Source organism: Mauremys mutica, chromosome 11, assembly GCF_020497125.1.
Source record: "Mauremys mutica isolate MM-2020 ecotype Southern chromosome 11, ASM2049712v1, whole genome shotgun sequence".
In the NCBI taxonomy this organism is placed as follows: domain Eukaryota; kingdom Metazoa; phylum Chordata; order Testudines; family Geoemydidae; genus Mauremys; species Mauremys mutica.
Window position 1 is genome coordinate 55,378,414 of NC_059082.1, and position 25,405 is coordinate 55,403,818.

A 25,405-nucleotide genomic window follows, 5' to 3' on the forward strand; every position below is an offset into this window, starting at 1 on the left:
GGGTAGTTGTAAAAAATGAAAAGATAACATATGGAAGAAGAGGGAAATTGATAGTAATGAATATAAATCAGAGACTAAGAATTGTAGAAAATTGATAAGAGAAGCCAAGGAATACAAGAGAAATCTATGGCCAGCAGAGTTAAGGACAAAAAGGAGTTTTTAGATATATTAAGAACAAAAAGAACCCTGACAATGGTATTGGTCCATTACAAGATGGAAATGGTAGAATTATCAATAATAATGCAGAATAGTTCAATAAATATTTCTGTTGTGTATTTTGGGGACAAAACATGATGTAGTCTCATCATATGATCATAACACTCTTTCCATTCCACTAGTATCTCAGGAGGATGTTAAAACAGCAGCTACTAAAGTTCGATATTTTTAAATCAGCAGGTTCAGATAACAGTCCAGCGAGTCCCCTCGCAAGTTAATATTGATTTCCAATAAACCTTGAAACACTGGGGAAGTTCCAGAAAACTGGAAAAAGGCTAACTTTGTGCCAATATTTAAAAAGGGTAAACAGTATGATCTGGGTAATTACAGGCCTGTTTGTCTGACATTGACCCAGGCAGTATAATGGAGCAGCTGATTTAGGACTTGATTAATCAAGAACTATAGGAGGCTAGTGTAATTAGTGTCAATCAACGTGGGTTTATAGAAAATAGATCCTGTGAAACTAATTTGATATATCCTTTTTGATGTGATTACAAGCTTTGATGATAAAGGTAACAATATTGAAATATATACTAAGATTTTTGTAAGGTTTTTGACTTGGTGCCACATGACATTTTTAATAAAAAATCTAGAATGATATAAAATTAACATGATGGCACACATAAAATAGATTAAAAACTGGCTAACTGATAGATCTCAAATGTCACTGTCAGTGGGAACTCATCAACCGAGTCAGTTTCCAGTGCCACCACAGGGATTGGTTCTTGTCCCTGCGCTATTTAACATGTTAATGACCTAGAAGAAAACATAAAATCATTACTGATAGTTTGCAGGTCACACAAAAATTGTGGAGTAGTTAACAATGAAGAGGACAAGTCACTGATTCAGAGTGATCCGGATCACTTGTAAACTGGGCACAAATGAACAATATGCATTTTAATATGCTTACGAAGAATGAAGGTCATATTTACAGGATGGGGTCTCCATCCTGGGAAGCAGTGACTCTGCAAAAGTTTTGGGGGTTATCATCAGCTGTGGCAAAAAGAGCTAATGCGATATTGGGATGCATAAACAAGGTAATCTCCAGTAGGAGTAGAGCAGTTTCTTACCTCTGTATTTAGCAGTGGTGCGACCACTGCTGGAGTATTATCTAGTTGTGATGGTCCCTATTGAATTCCTCTGAGGGTTACGCATGAGCACTGTGCGTCTGGAGCTGGATAATTTGGAAGTAGTATCCGTTAGTCCGCACAGTGTGCCTTGGCTTGCCTCGTTCTTCTGTCTGAGGTCATAAAGGGTGGAGCGGGTTGACCGCATCTCCAGTTCCTTCTCAACATTGCATGGTCCTGGTTGGAACTTTCTGTCCTTGTCTCTGACACACTTTAAAATAAGATAGTTGTACATAGTTTTAAGAGTTTTACAGTAGTTTTACCAGTGTATTGTAGTTTTATCATAGTTTTAGTGATTAGTTTAGATAGATTGGGGAGAAGGGATTGTTTTCGCAACATTCTTCCCGCCCCCCTCAGGACCTGTGAGCGGGTACTGAACTATGCCCAGGTCGCCGGGCTTCATACTCTGTGCCTCCTGTCCATGCTCCTTCTTGGTCAACAGTGAATACCAGTGCTGTCTCCACTGCTTGGGGGAAGCTCACTTTGCATCCAAGTGCAGTATTTGCCAATCCTTCCCCAGCTACAAACCAAGAAGACTGGGCTCGATGCCTCTGGAAGCACCTCATGGAGCTTGCCATGAGGCCTCACTCAGACCCAGGCTGGGGAAACCCTCTCCCTCCCCTTGTAATCCTCTAGACCAGGGGTCAACAACCTTTCAAAGAAGAGCCGTGTATTTTATTTTGAGAGCTGTATCACATGCAAAGCTACTTGTAGAGTTAGAATTTATCAGCTAATAATAATTGAACATATTAAAGTTATTACTACTCGCTAATACTTTTAATGTGACTTCTGCCGTTTGAATTTGATTATAAACAGGAAGGGGGCTCTGGGATGGGGCAGGAGATTGGGGTGCAGGATGGGGTGCGGGGTCTACGAGGGAGTTTGGGTATAGGAGGGGGTTATGACCTGGGGCAGGGGGTTGGAGTGCTAGAGGGTGTGCGAGGTGCAGGCTCTGGCTTGGAGGTGTACCCCAGGCGTACCAGATTCTGCGTGCCTCCATCCCCAGCACTGTCCTCACAGCTCCCATTGGGGGCAGTGCTTGCGGGCACGGCCAGCACATGGAGACCTGCTGCCTCCCTCTCCGCAAGGGGTGCGCAGAGACATGCCAGCCGCTTCCGGGAGCAGCATGGGGCCAGAGCCCTGCTGTGCCGCTGGCCGGGAGCTGCCTGTGGTAAATGCCTCCTGGTCAGAGCCTGCACCTTGTGCCCCCTCAAAAAACGACTGCCCACAAGCGAGCAGCCAAAGAGCCACAGGTTATCGACCCCTGCCCTAGACTATTTATAGCAGTAGCAGAAAGACTTGGGGCAGGTTATCTCCACTCAATCGCTAAATGGATTTTGGGTTGCATTAAACTCTATCAACTGTCAAGCCTACCTCCTCCCACAGGTGTGCGAGCTCACTCCTGGAAATCTCAGGGCTAGTCTACACTGGCAACGCTAAAGTGCTGCTGTGGCAGTGCTTTAACGAGCCTTGTGTGGTCATGGCTCAGTTCTTTCCCGACACTCTTTAAAAAAAACAAACAAAAAAAACCCCACCTCCACGAGAGGAGTAGCTATCAGCACTGGTTCCCTGTCTACACTGGCGCTTTACAGCTCTGAAACTTGCTGGGCTCAGGGGGATGTTTTTTCACACCCTGAGTGAGAAAGTTGCAGCGCTGTAAATTGTCAGTGTAGATAAGCCCCTCAGGCTTCAACCATGGCCACCCTTCAGGATGTGCTGCTTATGGACATATTTAGAGCAGCCACATGGCATTCTTTGTACTTGTTTTCAGCGCACAATTCCTTAGTACAGGACTTGGCAATGGAGGCCACCTTCGGTATGGCAGTTCTCCGCATGACCATCCCATCCATCCTCGTCCTCACACTCTCCCCTGACTTAGTCTGCTTGTTAATCACCTTCAGTGGAATACAATAGGGACCATCAAGTGAAGAAGAGGAGGAGATTACTTACTTGTAACTGGGGTTCTTCCGATATGTGATCTCTATCTAGCTTCTTGCCCTCCTTCTCCTCTACTATGGATCTGTTTGGTTAGCAGAGGAGAAGGAACTGGAGATGCGGTCAGTCCGCCCTGCCCTTTAAGACCTTGGACGGAAGCATGAGGTGATCCAGGGCGCACATGTGGACCAGTGAATGCTACTTTCAAATTCTCTGACTCTGAATGCATAGTGTGCATGTATGACCTTCTGTGGAACACAGATCGGGACCACACATCTACAAGCACCTTCACCTACAGGTAAGTAATCTCCTCATATGTGCCTTGTTGATTTTTATCATTTTAATCAGAAGTTATTGTGGTAATAAATTTAACTCTTTATGGAAGTCTGAGTGTTTTTAACAGCATAGTTACCTTTATCAGCCAAACTTGTAATCTCACTAATAAACTGTCAAGTTTGTTTTTACAAGACCTATTTTCAATAAAACCGTGTTGATTGGCATTAATTACACAACCATCTTTTAGTTCTTTATTGATAGTCTGACATCAGTCCCAGGCAAAGTAATGGAATAGCTGAAAAAAGAACAGGCCTATAGTTACTCAGGTCATCCTGTTTACCCTTTTTACATATCATCACAACTTGAGCTTTCTTGTAGCCTTCGGCAACTTACTATTCCTTCTCTCTTCTTCGATTCCTGTCCATCAGCTCCACAGTGACAACGGAACCGAATGAAGTCTGTCCACTATTTTCTCTCTTGCACCAGTTTCAGGGCTTCATTCATCTTTAATGCTTTTTGTTCTATTTCATTCTTCACTGTATCTATCCAATGCATCCTCAATCTTCCTCTATTTCTAGTTCCTGCACTCCAGTATATATCGCCAGGTATGGTACGCTTTCTGGGTCCATTCTTGACACATATCCAAACCATCACATTCATCTTTCTTTACTTTCTCGTAACAGCATTGCTTCTTGCCCTAGCCATTTTCTTATCTCTTTGTTTTTTATTTTCTTCAGTCGTGAAACTCAGTATTCCCTTCAGTCAGTTCACTTGTGCAGCCAAAAATCTTTCGTTCATTGGCTGTTCCCATACTCCAGCATTCTAACCCATGCAGCAGTATTGGCATGGCAGTTGTCTGATATACACTGATTTTTGTATTTATTGAAATGTCTTTAGCTTTCCAGATCTTGCGGAGTTTTCCGAATGCAGTAGTGGCTATTCTGAATCTTTTTATGTCAACTTCACAATTCCCATTCTTTGATACTGCTCCTCCAAGGTAGACTACTTTTTCAAATTAGTATTCTAATTCTTTATCTCAGAGTTTGATTTGTACCTCTTTCTCTTGTCTTCCAATTGCCATAATTTTTGTCTTCTCCATGCTGCTCTTCAATCTGAATTTTTTGCTTTCCTGTTCTACCTTGTCAGTTGTTCTTTGTAAATCCTCCTTGGTCAATGCTGTGATGCCAATATTGTCTGTGAATATAAGGTTATGCACTGTCCTACCTCATAAAACGACTCCTCCTGCTTCATCTCTCAGTGCTACAGCCATTACTGCTTCCAGTATTAAATATACAAATTGAACTAATTCCGCCAGGATTCATTAAATATTAACACCAACAGTCTGGACACTTCCTTGGTGAGCTCTTTTAAAATTCCTGGGTGCAAGTTATCAGGGCCTAATGGTTTTAAAATATTTAACATCAGTAGATGCCATACAGCATCCTCCTTAGTTGGAATGGAAAGTATTTCACTATCAGATGATACAAGCATATCATCCAGCTTCTTTGCAAATGCAGAACAGAAATATTTATAGAACATTTCTGTCTCGTTTGCATCATTGATAATGTTACCATTTTCATGTAGTGTACAAATGTCAGGATTCTTTTTCTTGTTGTTGTTCATTTACAGTAGCACTCGTGTGCGAGGTGCTCACCAACACTTAAGGAGGAGGTCCCTGTTCTGAAAACTTCATAATATAATGACAGAAGTCAGGAGAAAGGAAATAGCAATTGGCTGCTTATATACAAATCAGCAAGTTTCACTATGGGCAACATGGCAGAGGTAAATCCCTAAAGGGTTTTATGTGGGGAGGATAGAGCCTTAAGCCTAGACAGGTCTGACCATGCATAGGGGACTGAATGGAAGAAGGTAGGGCGGTGATTGGGAATCTGACTGAGTGGTGGGTGAGTTTGGGAGCATTGGTAGAGTGGAGGGGACACACATTTGCTGTTGCTCCATTTAAAATGCTCCTTCTTGTTGTGCCTGACCCAGGGTGAGGGTTGCTGCAGTGGAGCTTGTTTGTAGGGCTCTAAAGGTTTAGGATTTGGTGATTGTTTGTGGCTGGGCATCTCCTTCAGGATCAGTGTCTTCTCATGACTGATCTGATCTCTCTTGATAGATACACCTCTACCCTGATATAACACTGTCCTCGGGAGCCAAAAAAATCTTACTGTGTTATAGGGGAAACCGCGTTATATCGAACTTGCTTTGATCTGCCGGAGTGCGCAGCCCTGCCTCCCCCCGGAGCACTGCTTTACTATGTTAATCCCAATTTGTGTTATATTTGGTCGTGTTGTATCAGGGTAGAGATGTATTGTGATTCTAGTTTGTACTGGCAATAAGTATAAATGAATATGAGAAGTTGCTCTCAGATATTTTAGCACTGGAGACATTCTTGAAGTTAGCCATGCAGTATGTATCAGTGAAATGGCTAACTGACATGAAGGACTGTAAGTTAAAGCGGCACTAATAGAACACTGCAGCTGTCTGAAAGCCTGGGAATTCAGAGTCATGGTTGCAGTGAATGTGGAATCCTCTGAAAGCCAGGAAGTTCAAAATGATACTTGCACTCCTGGATCCTTTATCCATGTTGCCGACCTCTCTTCTAATGGTTCAGCTGCAGAGCCTTGTGAGGTATTCAGTCAGTGTGTAGTTTGGGTGGTGGATGATATAAATTGAGACCTTTGATTCATAGTGGAACTATGATTGAGACTGGGTTGTATTGGGCTGTAAATGGAGGGATGCGGGGAGGGGATGACGTGCAGGAGTGTCTGGTGGGATCCATGTCCTATGTGTATGTGAGTGTGTCTGAATGAACAATATTGGAGCACTGGTATTTCCAGTGTGAGTCAGACCCACCATCTCTTTGCTGCTAATCATTTTCTGACTTCCAGCTACTGACACAATTCTGCATAAGATGCTTTACGCTACAGAGATTTGCTTCCATAGCTATATTGGTTAGGAGTGTGAAGAAAATTACCTCACTACTTGATATAGCTATGCCAGCATAAGCCCTAGTGTAGATGCAGTTACACTGGCAAAGAAGTCTTTTGGAGAACTAGTTTAATCTATAATGGCAGCAGTTCTTTTTGCCTGTATAAGCTGCTTCCTCCACTGTGGGAGGGAGTTTGCTGGTATAGTTCTACTGGATAACCTATACTAGGAAACCTTTAGTGTAGAGCAGTGGTTCTTAACCTTTACTGCAGCCTGCACTCCTTTGGTTCTCAAAAATACGTTCTTGCACCCAGGGCCGGTGCAAGGATGTTTCGCGCTCTAGGCGAAACTTCCACCTTGCGCCCTCCCCCGTCCCCGAGCCCTGTGGCAGCTCCCTGCCCTGTTCCCCCCACCCTGAGGTGCCTTCCCTGCGGCAGCTCCCCCCCCCCACCCGCGGCAGCTCTCCCCGCCCCTGGGGAGCCGTGCGGCAGCTCCCCACCCCAGCTCACCTCTGCTCCACCCACTCCCCTAACCCTGTGGCAGCTCCCCACCCCCATTCTGCCCTGAGGTGCCCCCCCCCCGGCCCGGGGAGCCGTGCGGCAGCTCCCCGCCCCAGCCCTAAGCTGACAGGCGCCGCAAGCCTGGGAGGCGGGAGAAGTGAAGCAGCGATGGCGTGCTCGGGGAGGAGGCGGAGCAGGAGTGAGCTGGGGTGGGGAGTTCCCCTGTGTCCTCCCCTCCCCTTTACTTGCTGCAGGCGGCCCTCCCTGCGCCCCCCTGCCCCAGCTCCCTCCGCCTAAATGCCGGCGGTGACCGGGGTGGCCAAAGATCCAGCTGCTGTGGTTGCCGCCGAAGAAAATGCCGCCCCCGCAAATCCTAGTGTCCTGGGTGACCGCCTAGGTCGCCTAATAGGTTGCACCGGCCCTGCTTGCACCCCTTATCAAAAATCATTGAAGTAGGTCAGTTCTTTAAACCTGGATATATCATAACTATAGAATGAAAGAGATATAATTGCATATTTATTTTAATTTTTAAGTTAAAATTTAACTCAGTAATCGTTAAAAAATGTATCATGTTAATAAATACATAGGTTTTCTGAAATAAAGTAGTTGTACTTACGTGCCTGTGCTTAATTTGTGTTTTCGATGATTTACCTTCTAAAAAAAGCTGGCATGTCTCGCACCCCCAGAAAGAGCATCTCGCACTCCAAGGGGGTGCGTGCACCCCAGGTTAAGAACCACTGGTGTAGAGCATAGAACAAGGCCTGCTGTTAGTATCTGTAGCTCCTGGTCCTGGATAATCCAAGATACAGATACTGCAAAGATGGGCGCCTTGCAAAGGTGAAAGAAAACAACTGGCACTTATCAGGCGGTGAACTCTGAACGTTGTGTTTGTGATGTGTAGGGTGACCAGATCTCCCTATTTTAAAGGGACAGTCCCAATTTTTGGATCTTTTCTTATATAGGCTCCTATTACCCCCTGCCCCCGTCCCGATTTTTCACCTTTGCTGTCTGGTCACCTTAGTGATGTGTTAATACAGCCTTATTACACAGGAGATTTGTACGTGGTGCATGAGTGCATTCATGGGGAAGCGTTCATTATGTACAGGGGTGTCATTCAGAGGGCTGGGTGGGGGAGAGCTGTGTGTGTAGTAGAGCTGGCTGAAAGTTTTCATTCAAAATTTCTTCTTCAAAATGGAAATGTCAGTGGGAATTGTTTGTTTTTGACTAATTTTGTTGTGGTTTTTTTTGTTAGAAACTGCAAACCCAAATGCCGATTTTTGTTGTTTTGTTTCTGGCAGCCAAAACCAAAAATCTCAACTAATCAGGCAAAAATTTTGAGTAAAATCCCCAAATTTTTGCCTGACCAGCCAGAATTGTATGATTTCCAGTCGTTGAAAACAAAAACAAAATAAAACCCCCCAAAAGCAAATTTTTTCATTTGTTGAAATTTTTCACAAGGAAAAAGCTGATTTCCCAACCAACTCTAATCTGTAGCAAATTGCAAGGTTTTATGAACCTCACACACAAACATGTGCACCCGTACCCTCATGTACCCATCCTCTTAATTTACACACATTCCTCTCCACGTGCTCATGAACATCTACTCAATTACATTTGTACTCCCTCACTCAACCACAGTTGTTCTGTTCCCCGGGTAATACGTCTGCTGTGGCATCTCCGGTAGTATGCACCATACGTGCCACCCAGACCGAGTGTGCAGGAATGCTTTGCTCCCACATGCTGAGTGCTCTCAAATTCCCGAAGCCTGTGACATGCTGTGAGGAAGGCAGGAGCTGCAGCACTGGGGCCTTGGAGCTGGAAATGGAGTGAGCTCGTCACAGCAAACAGAAATGCTGGGTTTGCCTTTGGTGAGTGCCTTACCTCCCCTCCCCCTCCCAGGCTGCCAGGACTGCTTCCTCTTCCCCTTCTGTTTTGTCATTCAGGATGGAGGATGCTCTAAGAGTCTAAGGCAGTGGTCCCCAACCTTTTCCGGGTGGCGAGCGCTAGACGACGAGCCACCGTGGCCAGTGGACACGCATCCGCTGAAATGCCCCAAGAAGTGGCAATAACGTCAAGAGGCGTCGCCACCTAAATGCCGCTGAAAATCAGTGACATTTCCGCAGCGACACCTCTTAGTGACGCCGCTTTTCAGCGGCATTTTGGTGGTGACGCCTCTTGAGGATGCCGCTTTTTGGCGGCGACACCTCTTGATGACGCCACGTTTTGGCGGCTGCTGGCCCGCCAGCCAGTACGTGGGCGCACATAGATGCCCCGGTAGGCGCCATGGCGGGGACCCCTGGTCTGAGGGCAACAATGATCAGTTGGACAGGCCATGTGGAAGGCAGCCAAGTCTGTAGTAGCAGGGAAACAGCTCTGCCTAGAGGAAGGAGGGCTTTGAAATTGAAATGAGACCTTTACCCAAGCACTCCTGCCAGGGTCTCTTACCCCAGTTAGTTCATTAGGGAACTCCTAAGGGAAATCCCCTGCTTTCTTGAGGGCATAGGGATGAGGGGAGCATGCCAGAGAAGAGGGCAGAGCTGGATCCCTTGTCAGTGAGGAAAGGACCTAGTGATGGGATCTGGCTGGACACTGAATGTAGCAGGGAGGCTGATCCCGAGCTCTGAGATTTACTGCCATGTGGGTTTTTTTTTTTTTTTTTTGCGGTGTAGACATACCCTTGGTAGTAGGAACTCTCTCGTTTTACAGGGCACTCTCTCATAGTTGCCAGCTCTCCTGATTTTATCGCCAGTCTGGTGAGATCTGGTGCTTTCTCTGAAAGTCCCAGCTGCTGGAGTCCAGTTATTACCTGACAATCTTAGCTTTTGTTTAAAAAAAAACAACCAAAACTTTATAGCCCTCCTGTGTACATAAAAAAAGCTTTGAAACATGGACCCTAAATGTTCCCATGCCAGAAGGGAACTACAAAGAACTCGGTGTATTTTTTCCCCTAAATATCTTGATTTTTGGGGGGCCTGACTCATGATTTTTGAATGCTTGGGACTGGTGATGCTTCCCTCTGCGTGGGCCCTTCTTTATTAAAGGCAAACATGCGAAGTTCATAAGAACATAAGAAAGGCCGTACCGGGTCAGACCAAAGGTCCATCTAGCCCAGTATCTGTCTACCGACAGTGGCCAATGCCAGGTGCCCCAGAGGGAGTGAACCTAACAGGCAATGATCAAGTGATCTCTCTCCTGCCATCCATCTCCATCCTCTGACGAACAGAGGCTAGGGACACCATTCTTACCCATCCTGGCTAATAGCCATTTATGGACTTAGCCACCATGAATTTATCCAGTTCCCTTTTAAACATTGTTATAGTCCTAGCCTTCACAACCTCCTCAGGTAAGGAGTTCCACAAGTTGACTGTGCGCTGCGTGAAGAAGAACTTCCTTTTATTTGTTTTAAACCTGCTGCCTATTAATTTCATTTGGTGACCCCTAGTTCTTGTATTATGGGAATAAGTAAATAACTTTTCCTTATCCACTTTCTCAACATCACTCATGATTTTATATACCTCTATCATGTCCCCCCTTAGTCTTCTCTTTTCCAAGCTGAAGAGTCCTAGCCTCTTTAATCTTTCCCCTAATCATTTTAGTTGCCCTTTTCTGAACCTTTTCTAGTGCTAGAATATCTTTTTTGAGGTGAGGAGACCACATCTGTACACAGTATTCGAGATGTGGGCGTACCATGGATTTATATAAGGGCAATAATATATTCTCAGTCTTATTCTCTATCCCCTTTTTAATGATTCCTAACATCCTGTTTGCTTTTTTGACTGCCTCTGCACACTGCGTGGACATCTTCAGAGAACTATCCACGATGACGCCAAGATCTTTTTCCTGACTCGTTGTAGCTAAATTAGCCCCCATCATGTTGTATGTATAGTTGGGGTTATTTTTTCCAATGTGCATTACTTTACATTTATCCACATTAAATTTCATTTGCCATTTTGTTGCCCAATCACTTAGTTTTGTGAGATCTTTTTGAAGTTCTTCACAATCTGCTTTGGTCTTAACTATCTTGAGCAGTTTAGTATCATCTGCAAACTTTGCCACCTCACTGTTTACCCCTTTCTCCAGATCATTTATGAATAAATTGAATAGGATTGGTCCTAGGACTGACCCTTGGGGAACACCACTAGTTACCCCTCTCCATTCTGAGAATTTACCATTAATTCCTACCCTTTGTTCCCTGTCTTTTAACCAGTTCTCAATCCATGAAAGGACCTTCCCTTTTATCCCATGACAGCTTAATTTACGTAAGAGCCTTTGGTGAGGGACCTTGTCAAAGGCTTTCTGGAAATCTAAGTACACTATGTCCACCGGATCCCCCTTGTCCACATGTTTGTTGACCCCTTCAAAGAACTCTAATAGATTAGTAAGACACGATTTCCCTTTACAGAAACCATGTTGACTAGTGCTCAAGAGTTTGTTTTTCTATGTGTCTGACAATTTTATTCTTTACTATTGTTTCAACTACTTTGCCCGGTACCGACGTTAGACTTACCGGTCTGTAATTGCCGGGATCACCCCTAGAGCCCTTTTTAAATATTGGCGTTACATTAGCTAACTTCCAGTCATTAGGTACCGAAGCCGATTTAAAGGACAGGTTACAAACCTTAGTTAATAGTTCCGCAACTTCACATTTGAGTTCTTTCAGAACTCTTGGGTGAATGCCATCGGGTCCCGGTGACTTGTTAATGTTGAGTTTATCAATTAATTCCAAAACCTCCTCTAGTGACACTTCAATCTGTGACAGTTCCTCAGATTTGTCACCTACAAAAGCCAGCTCAGGTTTGGGAATCTCCCTAACATCCTCAGCCGTGAAGACTGAAGCAAAGAATCCATTTAGTTTCTCTGCAATGACTTTATCGTCTTTAAGCGCTCCTTTTGTATTTTGATCATCAAGGGGCCCCACTGGTTGTTTAGCAGGCTTCCTGCTTCTGATGTACTTAAAAAACATTTTGTTATTACCTTTGGAGTTTTTGGCTAGCCGTTCTTCAAACTCCTCTTTGGCTTTTCTTATTACACTCTTGCACTTAAGTTGGCAGTGTTTGTGCTCCTTTCTGTTTGCCTCACTAGGATTTGACTTCCACTTTTTAAAGGAAGTCTTTTGATCTCTCACTGCTTCTTTTACATGGTTGTTAAGCCACGGTGGCTCTTTTTTAGTTTTTACTGTTTTTCTTAATTTGGGGTATACATTGAAGTTGGGCCTCTATTATGGTGTCTTTAAAAAGGGCCCATGCAACTTGTAGGGATTTCACTTTAGTCCCTGTACCTTTTAACTTTTGTCTAACTAACCCCCTAATTTTTGTATAGTTCCCCCTTTTGAAATTAAATGCCACAGTGTTGGGCAGTTGAGGTGTTCTTCCCACCACAGGGATGTTGAATGCTATTGTATTATGGTCACTATTTCCAAGCGGTCCTGCTATAGTTACCTCTTGGACCAGCTCCTGCGCTCCACTCAGGATTAAATCTAGAGTTGCCTCTCTCCTTGTGGGTTCCCGTACCAGCTGCTCCATGAAGCAGTCATTTAAAGTATCGAGAAATTTTATCTCTGCATTTCGTCCTGAAGTGAAATGTTCCCAGTCAATATGGGGATAATTGAAATCCCCCACTATTATTGTGTTCTTAATTTTGATAGCCTCTCTAATTTCCCTTAGCATTTCATCATCACTATTACTGTCCTGGTCAGGTGGTCGATAATAGATCCCTAATGTTATATTTTTACTAGAGCATGAAATTTCTATCCATAGAGACTCTATGGAACCTGTGGATTCGCTTAAGATTTTTACTTCATTTGAATCTACACTTTCTTTCACATATAGTGCCACTCCTCCCCCTGCACGACTTGTTCCGTCCTTCCGATATATTTTGTACCCTGGAATGATTGTGTCCCATTGATTGGTCTCAGTCCACTAGGTTTCTGTGATGCCTATTATATCTATATCCTCCTTTATCACAAGGCACTCTAGTTCACCCATCTTATTATTTAGACTTCTGGCATTTGTGTACAAGCACTTTAAAAACTTGTCCCTGTTTATTAGCCTGCCTTTTTCTGATGTGCCAGATTCTTTTTTATGTGACTGTTTATCATCTGATCCGGCCCTTACATTATACTTTTCAGTCCTCTGCTCCTGACTATAACCTGGAGATTCTCTATCATCAGACTCTCCCCTAAGAGAAGTCTGTGTCCGATCCACACGCTCCTCTGCAGCAGTCGGCTTTCCCCCATCTCCTAGTTTAAAAACTGCTCTACAACCTTTTTAATGTTTAGTGCCAGCAGTCTGGTTCCACTTTGGTTTAGGTGGAGCCCATCTCTCCTGTATAGGCTCCTCCCATCCCAGAAGTTTCCCCAGTTCCTAATGAACGTGAACCCCTCCTCTCTACACCATCGTCTCATCCACGCATTGAGACTCTGAAGCTCCGCCTGCCTACCTGGCCCTGCGTATGGAACTGGGAGCATTTCTGAGAATGCCACCATAGAGGTCCTGGATTTCAGTCTCTTCCCTAGCAGCCTAAATTTGGCTTCCAGGACATCTTTCCTACCCTTCCCTATGTCATTGGTACCTACATGTACCACGACCACCGGCTCCTCCCCAGCACTACACATAAGTCTATCTAGATGCCTTGAGAGATCCGCAACCTTCGCACCAGGCAGGCAAGTCACCATACGGTTCTCCCGGTCATCACAGACCCAGCTATCTACATTTCTAATAATCGAATCTCCCATTACTAACACCTGCCTTTTCCTAGAAACTGGAGTTCCCTCCCCCGGAGAGGCAACCTCAGCGCGAGAGGCAACCTCAGCACCATCTGGAAGGAGGGTCCCAACTACGGGAAGGTTTCCCTCTGCTCCCATTGACTGCTCTACTTCCCTGGGCCGTTCTTCCTCCTCAACAGCACAGGAGCTGTCTGAGCGGAGGTGGGACAATTCTACAGTGTCCCGGAAAGCCTCATCAATATACCTCTCTGCCTCTCTTAGCTCCTCCAGTTCCGCCACCCTGGCCTCCAAAGTCCGTACATGGTCTCTGAGGGCCAGGAGCTCCTTGCACCGACTGCACACATACGCCACCCGCCCACAGGGCAGGTAATCATACATGCAACACTCAGCGCAATAAACTGGACATCCCCCACTCTGCTGCTGGGCTTCTGCCTGCATTGTCTCCTAGTTAGTGGAAGGGTGGTTTACAGAAAGGAGTTTTGGAATGTGGTTCGGTTTACAGGTTTTAGGGGGGGGGCACAGGGAAGGGGTTAGGGCTGGCGAGGGACTCCCCTTCCCTTCCCACTCCCCTTCTAAACTCCCTTGCGAAACTCCCTGTTCGCAAAGCTCCCTGGTCGCTTGTGCGCTGCTTTATAAAGCCCTGGCCTGAGTGAATGCCCCACCCACTGATTAAGGCTCAGCCAATTACCAGAGGCTTCGCGCTTTCAAACCTGCCTCCAACTGCCAGCCAGAGCACACGGTCCCTCAAACAACCAAACAACCAAACAGACTGACAAACACAAGCTCAGCACACAGCAAGTAACCCCCAAACACAAACAAACACACACTACAGACAGTCACTTACCCCACAGATGCTGTATTAGCTCCTCCTTCACCTGGAGAACTCCCTTGCGAAACTCCCTGTTAGCAGCCCCTGTTCGCCCCTGTAGCAGCCCTCAGTTCCCAGCCAATGGGAACTGTGGGCGTGGTGCTTGGGGTGGGGCCAGCGCGCGGAACCCCCTGGCTACCCCTAAACATAGGAGATGGAGGGGGGACATGCTGATGCTTCTGGGAGCCTTGGCACGCGTGCATGGAATGGTCTCCAACCCTGGTCCCTAGCTGGAGTGTGGGAGCAGGGCAAGCCCCAGACCCCATTCCCCAGCAGGAGCTCAAGGGCCGGATTAAACAGGCTGGAGGGCCGGATGTGGTCCCTGGGCCGTAGTTTGCCCACCTCTGACCTATAGTTACTCGTTGGTATTTGGAAATGATGACATCTGTTCAGTGCAAAGAGAGAACAAAATCCCTCTGTGACCTTCATCACTGGGAAAGAAGTGAAGGCGGCTGCTCACATCAGCTTTTCACGTAGACTCCTAGCTCTCTGAGGTTGCTGCAGTCAGCTGACCAGAAGGATAGGGTGTTCCCATGTGCAGTGCAGGGCGCACAAAGTGAAGCATTGTTGGGCTCACAATGCCCGACAGAGATGTTGCTGGCCAGTATGGAAAAAAGGAACCATTCGCCCAACCCAGGAAATATTTACATCTTTCTGCAGGTTAATTTATCACGAGAAAGAGTTTCATTCTCCAAGCTGGAAATTCTGGGGCCCGGGCACTAGTAACAATGCCATGCACCAGCCGCTCAGCCCTGTATTGAGCTTGCCACCACTGAGGTCAAGTGAATCCTGGGGACGGGAGTGTGGGCTGATCCCAGAGCCTGGGATCCCATTAGTCAGGAAGATTTCTTCTGAATGGTTAGTTTGTAAAAGTTTTAGACAACTACTTCAAATAGAGGCTCATAAAGGGGAATGCTAGGCAACTTTTAACTATAAGCATCAGTCCACACTCCACCTATAATTTTTTGGCCTTAGGGCCACATCTGGATATGGAAATTGTATGGTGGGCCATGAATGCTCATGAAATTGGAGTTGGGGTGCAGAAGGGGGTGAGGGCTCTGGCTGGGAGTGCGAGCTCTGGGGTAGGGCCAGAAATGAGGAGTTCAGGGTGCGGGATGGGGCTTCGGGCTGGGGCAAGGGGCTGGAACAGGAGGTTGGGACATGGGAGAAGGTAAGGGGTGCAGGCTCCAGGCGGCGCTTACCTCAAGCAGCTCTTGGAAGCAGTGGCATGCCCCCCCTGCGGCTCCTCTGTGGAGGTGTGGCCAGATGGCTCCTCCCACTGCCCTGTCAGCAGGTGCTGGCCCTGCAGTTCCCATTAGCTTCAGTTCCCAGCCAATGGGAGCGGTGGGCGTGGCACTTGGGGTGGGGCCAGCGCGCGGAACCCCCTGGCTTACCCCTAAACATAGGAGATGGAGGGGGGACATGCTGCTGCTTCTGGGAGCCTTGGCACGCGTGCATGGAATGGTCTCCAACCCTGGTCCCTAGCTGGAGTGTGGGAGCAGGGCAAGCCCCAGACCCCGTTCCCCAGCAGGAGCTCAAGGGCCGGATTAAACAGGCTGGAGGGCCGGATGTGGTCCCTGGGCCATAGTTTGCCCACCTCTGACCTATAGTTACCCGTTGGTATTTGGAAATGATGGCATCTGTTCAGTGCAAAGAGAGAACAAAATACTAGAAAAAGCCAATTAATTCATGTTTCTCTCACAATATATGCAAAAGCCCAAACGCTCGTTTCACCAAACTAAGCATAAACGTGTACAATTATTGCATACATTTTTGTAAATTTTGACCAGTGGCTCGCTATTTTTCTGAGAATGAGGAAGATTGTAAATGTTAATGTGTGAATGTCTATTTCATGTATTATTCAACAGCATTACAAAATGTTTCACTTTCAGTAACACTGGACTATATATTCAATAAGGCACTTATGCAAAGGTGGCTAAGCAGATGAGACAAGTTATGAAGTCATAACTAATAATGCACAAGTCTTATGTTATTTAATGTTTATATAACAGTAGCACACACATGCCCCAGTCAGGATTGTGGGTGTGAGACAAACACACGTGAATATGTAGTGCCTTCCCCAAAGAGCTTCTACTGCAGAGGTCCCCAAACTGTGCCTCCTTTGGGAGGGCTTGGAGGAATGTTTGGGGGAGTGGTGCAGCTGGGGCCTGGCCTAGTCCCCATGGGGCGTAGGGAGAGAGCACCACCCAGTTCTGCTCCTGGCTGCCGGCCTGGGGCTCCACTCCCTGAGGCGGTGGCCCCAGCCTCGGCCGCTTTAGTCTTGATGGGGGTGTAACCCTGAAAAGTTTGGGGATCACTGTTCTTCTGCAAGAAGAGAAGTGAAGAAGTAGTAGTAGTTTATTAATAACAATTTCGTTTTGGGCCAATGCACAGAAAACGAAGTACTACAACAAAACTGAAACTAAATCCAAAATGATAAAATGTTAAAATATTTATAAATACAGATTAAGAAGGATATACAGCATTAATCTGTACACAATCACCAGGGCCCTTGCCTTTTCCTTATTTTTAGTGGCTGACTATGCAGATAGGGTAACCACTCGTTACATTGTCAGTTCCTAAAAAATATTCTGTTTTCTGAGAGATCATAGATAAAGGCATCTGGGACAAAAACACGGAAAGCCAGTTTGACCTTAAATGGCAACACAAATTACAATGTAATAATGAAGTAAATATTCCACCTGCCCTAAACTGCATGGACAGAGGCGTTTACATTTTTCAGTGCCAGCATCTGGGCCTTTTAAGTTAGTTGTCTGAATGGGTTGGAAATGAAGAGCTGTAAAGGCCCTTCTGAGTGTGTTATTACAAGGACTGGGTAAATATCTGGCATACACAAGTCTTTTTTAACAAGGGGAGCCAACATGACATATTTGAAATAGAAACAACTGCCATATCTAGTTGATTATTCATATCCTATATTCTCAACTTGAATAGGGATTTCACATTTTTTAACTTAAATCTAATCATTTCCGATTCTCAGAAATGTAGAGAATGTGAAGAATTCTGAACATGCTCTAACTAAGGAAACTTGCGTGAGAAAGTCCTCCTGAGCTGTTCCTCTAAGCATAGCCTGGGCAAAGGCTGTGGGTGCATAGTATGAATATGAAGCCAAAAATTAATATTACAACATTGACTTTGGACAGAATATCCATCCCTGCCTCAGCTCTAAGCAGAGAAGCTGGGGTATTATTTGGGAGACCAAGGATCTTTCTAAGAAATTTGTTTTGACTCGCCTCCAGTCCTGTGGGATCATTCCACCCCCGTATTTCTGCACTGTACAAAATTTGAGCTCATAACTTATCCTCAAACTCTCTTATGGGCTGGTGCAATTAAGTTGCCTCTATGAGTCCAGATAAAAATAACACAGCTTGCACTGAATTTGAGGCCTTCTCTTTTATTACTTGAATATGCTTATCCCCAAACCATTTTGTGAGAATCACATACCCAGGGAGGGGAAAGAGCTAACTTGTTCAATATTTTGCCATTGATCCTCCATTTATGCAACCTCCATCTCCAACAAATGACATTTACTTTAGTTTAGGAATAATTTATTGAGAGGTCCTCTTATTGATTATATAAACCCAATGCATTTAATAAAATGCTTCAATATCAAAAGTATGTGTGACAATAAAACCATATCGTCTACATATAATGACAGACACTGGGTGATTCATGATTTTAGTGGGAAAATACTGAGTCCTCATTAATGGAACAACAACATAGAAAAGTGGTAAAGACAGTCCTGTCACCCCTCCCCCCCCCTTTGTAATTGGGATGGAATCACTTAATTCCACATCCAGCCTATCAAGAAGATAAATGACAAAGAATGGGGAACACTCTAAACAGATAAAGTAAAATTCATTGCAAATATATTTCTATCTAGAAAAACTATCTGTGTGATTAAGTGCTGATTTTCCCCTCCTGCACCTGTGCAGTTCTACAGTCATGCCCTCAAATCTTAGTGATTTCGGTGAGAGCAAGGGTACTGAGCACCACAGGATTGTACCTTTCGTAATGTGCAAGGTTTGGCTTTAAATCAGCCAGTTTGATAGATTCATAGAGTGAATCTGCTATGCTTCTCTCCTTGACACTGGAGGATCATATATCAGGGATAGATAAGGGTTTCATTAATGCCAGGTGTCTGGGACTCTAGCGTTGGTAATCTTCTCCCCATTTAGATACTCAGAAACTTCACTTCTTAATCTTCGGTAGGCTAAGAAGATAGAGTTCCTTTGATCTTTCACTGTAATATAGGTTTGTCAGACCTCAAATCATTCTTGTATCTTTTTTCTGAGCCATTTCTGATTTGTTTCAACATCCTTTTCAAAGTGTTGGAACTAGAACTTGACACAGTTTCCAGAAGTGGTATTACCAATGCCGTTTATGGAGGTAATGCTGCCTTCTTATTCTTTCTTTATACTCCCCTCTTTATACATCCAAAGATTGTTAGCCCTTTTTGCCACAGCATCACACTGGGCTCTCATGTTCAGTTGGTTTTCCTATGACCCCTAAATCCTTTTCAGAGTCATTGCTTTTCACAATCTAGTCCCCTCATCCTCTAAGCACAGCTTGTATTTTTTGTTCTCAGATGTATGAGCTTGCATTTGTCTATATTAAAATATATGTTGGGTAATTGCAGTGAGTTTACTGATTGATCCAGTTTATTCTATCAGTGCTTTATCCTTATTATTACCACGCCACCAGTTTTTGTGCCATCTGCAAATTGTACAGACAGGGCATATAAAGGCATTTCTTCCAGATCATTGAAAACGATATTGAATAATTTGGTCTGAGAACCAATCACAGCTGGATCCCACTAGCAGCATCCCCCACTTGATGATCATTCCCCATTAACAATCTATCCAGTAGACCGGTTTTAATGACACTATATAATATGCGTCGTTGACTTGGTATAGTGCCTATATACTGTGGTACACAGTAAGTCAGATGCTTTACAGAAGTCCATGTCAACAATTACCTTAGTCAACCAAACTTGTAATTTCATCAAAAAATTATATCAGGTTTGTTGGACAAGCTTTATCTTCCATAAAATGAAGATAATTGGCTTTAATTATGCTATTATTCTTCAGTTCTTTACTGATTATGTCCTGAATCAGCCATTACATGATTTTGCCCACAATCAGTGTCAGGCTAACCAGCCTATAGCTACCCAGGTCATCCCATTTATCCCTATTAAATATTGGCATATTAGCTCTTGCAGTCCTCTGTAACTTCCCCAGTGTTTCAACATTTATTAAAAGTCAACACGAATGGCTCAGAGAGCTCTGTGGCCAATTCTTTTAAAAGTCGTGAGTGCAAGTTATGTGCTCTTGCTGATTTAAAATTATTGAAATGTATTAGATGCTGTTTGACATCGTCCCTACTTACTGTTGGAACAGAAGATATTCCTGTTATCACTGTAACATATTAATACATCACCTAACTTCTTTCCAAATCCATAAATATTTCTGTAACATTTTATTACTTACCGTGGGTATTGGATGCCTGAGGACTTTGCTAATGTAGCCTAAGCCTTTCACTTGCAGGTCACCAGCCCAGCTCAGTACAGTTTAAAAGTGGTTGCTTTGAGTGTTCGGAAGGCATTTGGGGGCTCTTATTTCCCCATTAGTGAGCATTCGCCCTGAATGACAAAATCGGGCCTTAACAAACTTGCCATATTTGTTAAGCAAGAGCAAAGTCCTGTGTGAGTACTTCTAAGTCAGTTTAGAAATAGCTTATAGTGATTTATTTACCTTCAGCTCGTCATCAACTTCACTTAATCAGTTATAGCCATTTCTAATCCAGTTTAAAACTGTTCACACTGGGCGAGTTTGTGTGTGGCCAACTCCTCAGTCAAATAGGATTGTTCTGAACAATACCTTCTTGAGTACCTGGAGTCCCTGCTTCGCAGGTTGTTCTCAGAGCAGGCCTGTGTTGCCTGACAGCGTGTTATGTAAATGTATGCACCTCAGGTCCACACAGCAGCCTGCAGGAGGATTTGTTCTGCTGCCTCACTGGGGCCACTGTACGTACTTGTCTGAGTTTCTCTCCATTGAGCGTCAGGTGACCCCTCTTTAATTCTAAAGCCAAGCGCTGCTCCAACACTGACCTGCCTATGCTCTCACACACTCTGCTCCCTCTGGCATTGGGTGGGAACAAATGTGCTTGTGAGCGTGCACGTGCGCATGTGCATACACACACACACACCTCTCTCTCTCTCTCTCTCTCTGTCTGGCATTTGGGAACCCGGAGCTGTCTCTTCCATGAGTCAATATAAAGTAAATGTGACCGTTTGGTCACAGAGCTAGCCTCAGCAGTTACCCAGTGATTTTACTTGCAGCAATTCAGAGAAAACAAATTTCAGATATCTCCAAAGTAGTAATGTAGCTGCCATGCTTGCAGCAGATAGTGACTCATGTACAGTTAGTGTTGGGAGAAAAATATATGAAGGTGCCAGCAAAATTATGCTACATCTCCCAGTAGAGTAGCCTTTTGGGTGTGGACCGGACTTTGCCCATATGACTAAGCACAGCCCAGACTGTAGGATTGTTGTGTAAACTCTTACGCGATATGGGATGATTCATGCATCTGGATTCCCAGCTTGACCTAAGGACTTGTTTGGGCCATGTGCTGGTTTTGATCAGTTCCTAGTATCTTATGCACTTAAGCTGTTAAGTCAAACTGCACTAGCCCTGTAGGCTTTGCTGGAGCCAACGACAGGCTCCATACACAACAACAAGAAAGTTTCCAGGTGACATTTGGTTGGAATTCTTTCCAATCATTTAGTGAAAATGCAGCTGAGAGCAGAGAGTTGCTTGAGGGGCTATCAATTTAGCTTCTGAGCATGTGATGTAAGCTCTTCCATAAACACTTGTGTTGTATTTGGTACATGTGAGGCTAGTTGTGTTAAGATCTTTAGGCTGACACCTCCACACATTGCAGTGGCTGTATGATAAGAATGTTTCAGGGAACTTTGGCCTCTTATCAGGCTCATTTGACAAATACTATTCACTTCTGAACTGTACTGAGAGTGTTTTCAGATTCCATAACTTGAGAAACCTGCCTTGTTCCTAGTCTTAGTCAGCGATGGGGAATTTGTCAGCATATTGCATGTTAGGATAAAATGCAGAGGGCTGTCTGTTTTCCCATCTCTTATTCTGACTAATACTCTGATGCCCTTGTTTAGCTCTGTTGTGCCCTGGGGATCAGTATTAATCTCCAGCCTCCTTGCTGGTTTGTCCTGGCTTGGAGTTAGTACAGCTCTGATACCAAGGACAGCAGAAAGAGTATGCGTGAGAACTAACACCCACATTCCTTTATGGTGCCCTTGGGTATGTGAAGCAGTGCAAGTGGCTGGCATCATTCTGGAGGTTATTGTACATACTAGTTGACTGATATGATTGCTGGTGCAAGATGGTCCCTATTCCTGGAGCTAGAGGAATTCTGTAGCTTTTTAATGCCTAACAGACCACATCAACATGTAGCAGCAGGAGAACACTGAGTGGAAGTAAGGACGTGGCATTATTTCTTTAGATGGCATTAGTGAGGCTATTACTCACTACTGTGTCTAGTTCTGCTGTCTGCAATTCAAAAGTACGTTGACCGATTGGAAAGGGTTCAGAAAAGAGCTACCAGAATGGCTGGAGGTCTGGAAAACCTGCCTCAGTGAGAGACTAAAGAAACTCAGTGTACTTAGTTTATTCAAGACAAGGTTAAGAGGTGAGCCATGGGGTCTACATGGGGAAGACATTTCTGATAGTAGAGGGCTCTTTAATCTTGGAGATAAAGGCAAAACAAGACACAAAGGTTGGAAGCTGAAGCTAAAACAATTCAAAGGGGAGATAAAGTATTTTTTAAAGTGAGGGTATTTAATCACTGGGACAACTTACCTAGGGACATGGTGGAGTCTCCATCACCTTGAAGTCTTTAAAATCAAGGCTGGATATCGGTCTAAAAGTCAGAAGTTGTGATGCAGAGTTTCTTTGTCCTTAAGTGATGCTCAGGTGATTTCCCTCCCATATGTTGCTGTCCCTGCTGCTGTCTTTTGCCACCTGCCAGATTTTCATGAGAAGGCTGGAGATGGACAAATGGCTCATATAAACTCTGCCAATGTAACCCTTCTGCTAGGCAGCAACAGGAGTAACAAGAACCAGGTTCAATAGGACATCAAGGGTCCCTTTTAAAATAAATAAAATGGTCAGCTCAAGCCCCACCTGACACCTTGTTCACGCCCAGATTTTAGAAATTTATAATCTAACCATCGGGACCCTCTTACAGGTGTTCTTTCACCACTTGCGAGCACAGGGGAGTCCTGGAAATAGGAAACACGTATCTTTTTTATTTGGTAAACAAAATAGACGTTTCTTAACACAATAAAATAAAATTAGCCAAACCCCAAAGTGTGTACAAAGGGCATGGCCAACTCCGTGGGCTCAGTTATAAATTCCCTGGCTTTTTGGGGGTCTGAGACTTTACCGAAGCACAATCCCCTTAACCAGGCCAAACTGGATCTAGTCTGCTCATCCATGTCCAGTTCCATGACATCAGCTCCACAAGGGTCCAGAAGCCTGGGCTGGAAGCCAGCACAAAGCAAGACACCCAGTGTCTGTCTTTCTCCTGTTCATCTTGGGCTCACTACTGAATCCAAGCCGCTATCCGTCAGCTCATGGTGACCCATTTCTCCCTTCACACAACTGTAACCATTTATACAGTTATATGGCACCGTTTCTCAGAATAGCCCACAAGCAAACTACAGAAATGCAGTATAATATGCTGTACTTGGCAGTGGTGGTTCAATTTTAATTCCTTGATAAGGTGTCATTTTCCAATTAATTTACTGCACTATATTTTGTAAAATTAATGAACTCTTAGTAATCTGACAGGAGACCTCTCTCCAGATTTGTGTCTGTGTCTTAGATTTTGCAAAAGGGACACATTGTGATATGAAGATATTGGTTCAACATACAGTCCTTTCCACATCCACTCTGTGGAGGGGATGGGCCAGGGCTCCACCTCTTCCTCACCCTTGCTGTGGTAGGTAGGGCCCATGGAGATATTAGTAGAGAACGCTATTTAGACAAATTAGATGTCTTCAAGTCAGCAGGGCCTAATGAATTACACGTTAGAATACATAAGGAACTGGCTGAAGAGATCTCTGAACCATCAGCGATTATCTTTGAGAACTAATGGAGCACGGAAGAGATACCAGAGAACTGGAAAAGGGCAAATATAGTACCTATCTATAAAAAGGGGAATAAGGACAATCCAGGAAATTATAGACCAGTCGTCTTCACTTCAATACCCAGAAAGATAATGGAACAAATGATCAAACATTCTATTTGTAAGCACCCAGAAGAAAATAAATAACAGTCAACATGAATTTGTCAAGAATAAATTATGTCAAACCAAACTAATATGGTGGTAAGCCTCGTGGACAGGGGGGGAACAGTAGATATCATATATTTTGACTTCAGTAAGGCTTTTAATGCAGTCTCATATTATCTTCTCATAAACAAATTAGAGAAATATAGCCTAGATGAACCTACTATGAGGTGGGTGCAGAACTGGCTGGAAAACCATATTCAGAGAGTATTACCAGTGGCTCACAATTGAGCTGGAAGGGGCCTGCAAGGATCTGTCCTGTGTCCAGTACTATTTGATGTCTTCATAAATGATTTGGATAATGGCATAGAGAGTACACTTCTAGAGTTTGTGGATGATACCAAGCTTGGGGTACCAAGCGCTCTGGAGGACAGGATTAGATTTCAACATGATCTTGATAAACTGGAGAAATAGTCTGAAGTAAATAGGATGAAGTTCAATATGGACAAATATAGAGTACGAAACTTAGGAAGGAATAATCAATTGCATAAATACAAAATGGGAAATGACTCCTGAGGAAGGAGTACTTTAGAAAGGGATCTGGGGGTTATAGTGGATCACAAACTAAATATGAGTCAACAATGTAATTCTGTTGCCCCCTCCCCCCCCCAAAAAAAGTGAACACCATTATGGGACGTATCAGGAGTGTTATAAACAAGAAGTAATTTCGTCCACTGAACTTAGCACTGATAAGGCTTCAACTGGAGTATAGCATCCAACCCTGGGCTCCACACTTCAGGAAAGATGTGGACAAATTGGAGAAAGTCCAGAGCAACAAAAATGATTAAAGGTTTAGCAAACATGACCAGCAAGGAAAGATTGTAAAAATTGGGTTTGTTTAGCCTGGAGAAGAGAAGACTGAGGGGGGACATGTGTCTTCAAGTATGTAAAAGGTTGTTGTAAAGAGGAGGGTGATAAATTGTTCACTTTAACCCCTGAGGACAAAACAAGAAGCAATGGGTTTAAATTGCAGCAAGGGAGATTTAGGGTAGACATTAGGAAAAACTTCTCGACTGTAAGGGTGGTGAAGCACTGGAACACATTTATCTAGGAATGTTGTGGAATCTCCATCTTTCATTGGAGGATTTTAAAGAACAGGTTAGACAAACACCTGTCAGAGATGGCCTAGATATGCAGGGTCTAGAAATGCAGGGACTGGACTAGATGATCTATCGAGATCCCTTCCAGTCCTACATTTCTGTGATTCTAACCCAGGTAAGTGCAAGGAGAATTGGGCCTGTTGTCACATTCATATTTTTCTCCCTCCTCCTTGTAACAACCTTTTATGTACTTGAAAACTGTTATGTCCCCCCTCAGTCTTCTCTTCTCCAGACTAAACAAACCCAGTTTTTTCAATCTTCCCTCATAGGTCATGTTTTTTAGACCTTTAATCATTTTTGTTGCTCTTCTCTGGACTTTCTCC

The 25,405-nt window shown here is 44.4% G+C and overlaps 1 protein-coding gene and 1 long non-coding RNA gene across 8 annotated transcripts in view; one reads left to right on the forward strand and one right to left on the reverse strand.

Moving 5' to 3' along the window:
• The window catches only part of RHBDF1 (rhomboid 5 homolog 1), a 97,020-nt gene that overhangs the window by 22,892 nt on the left and 48,723 nt on the right, over nucleotides 1-25,405 (forward strand). The gene's annotated exons all lie outside the window — the stretch shown is intronic.
• Nucleotides 762-7,826, reverse strand: LOC123344735. Its single transcript, XR_006572638.1, has 3 exons — nucleotides 7,605-7,826; nucleotides 1,287-1,554; nucleotides 762-972 (listed from the first exon to the last, which is right to left on the reverse strand). It is a non-coding gene; the product is annotated as an uncharacterized LOC123344735 (long non-coding RNA).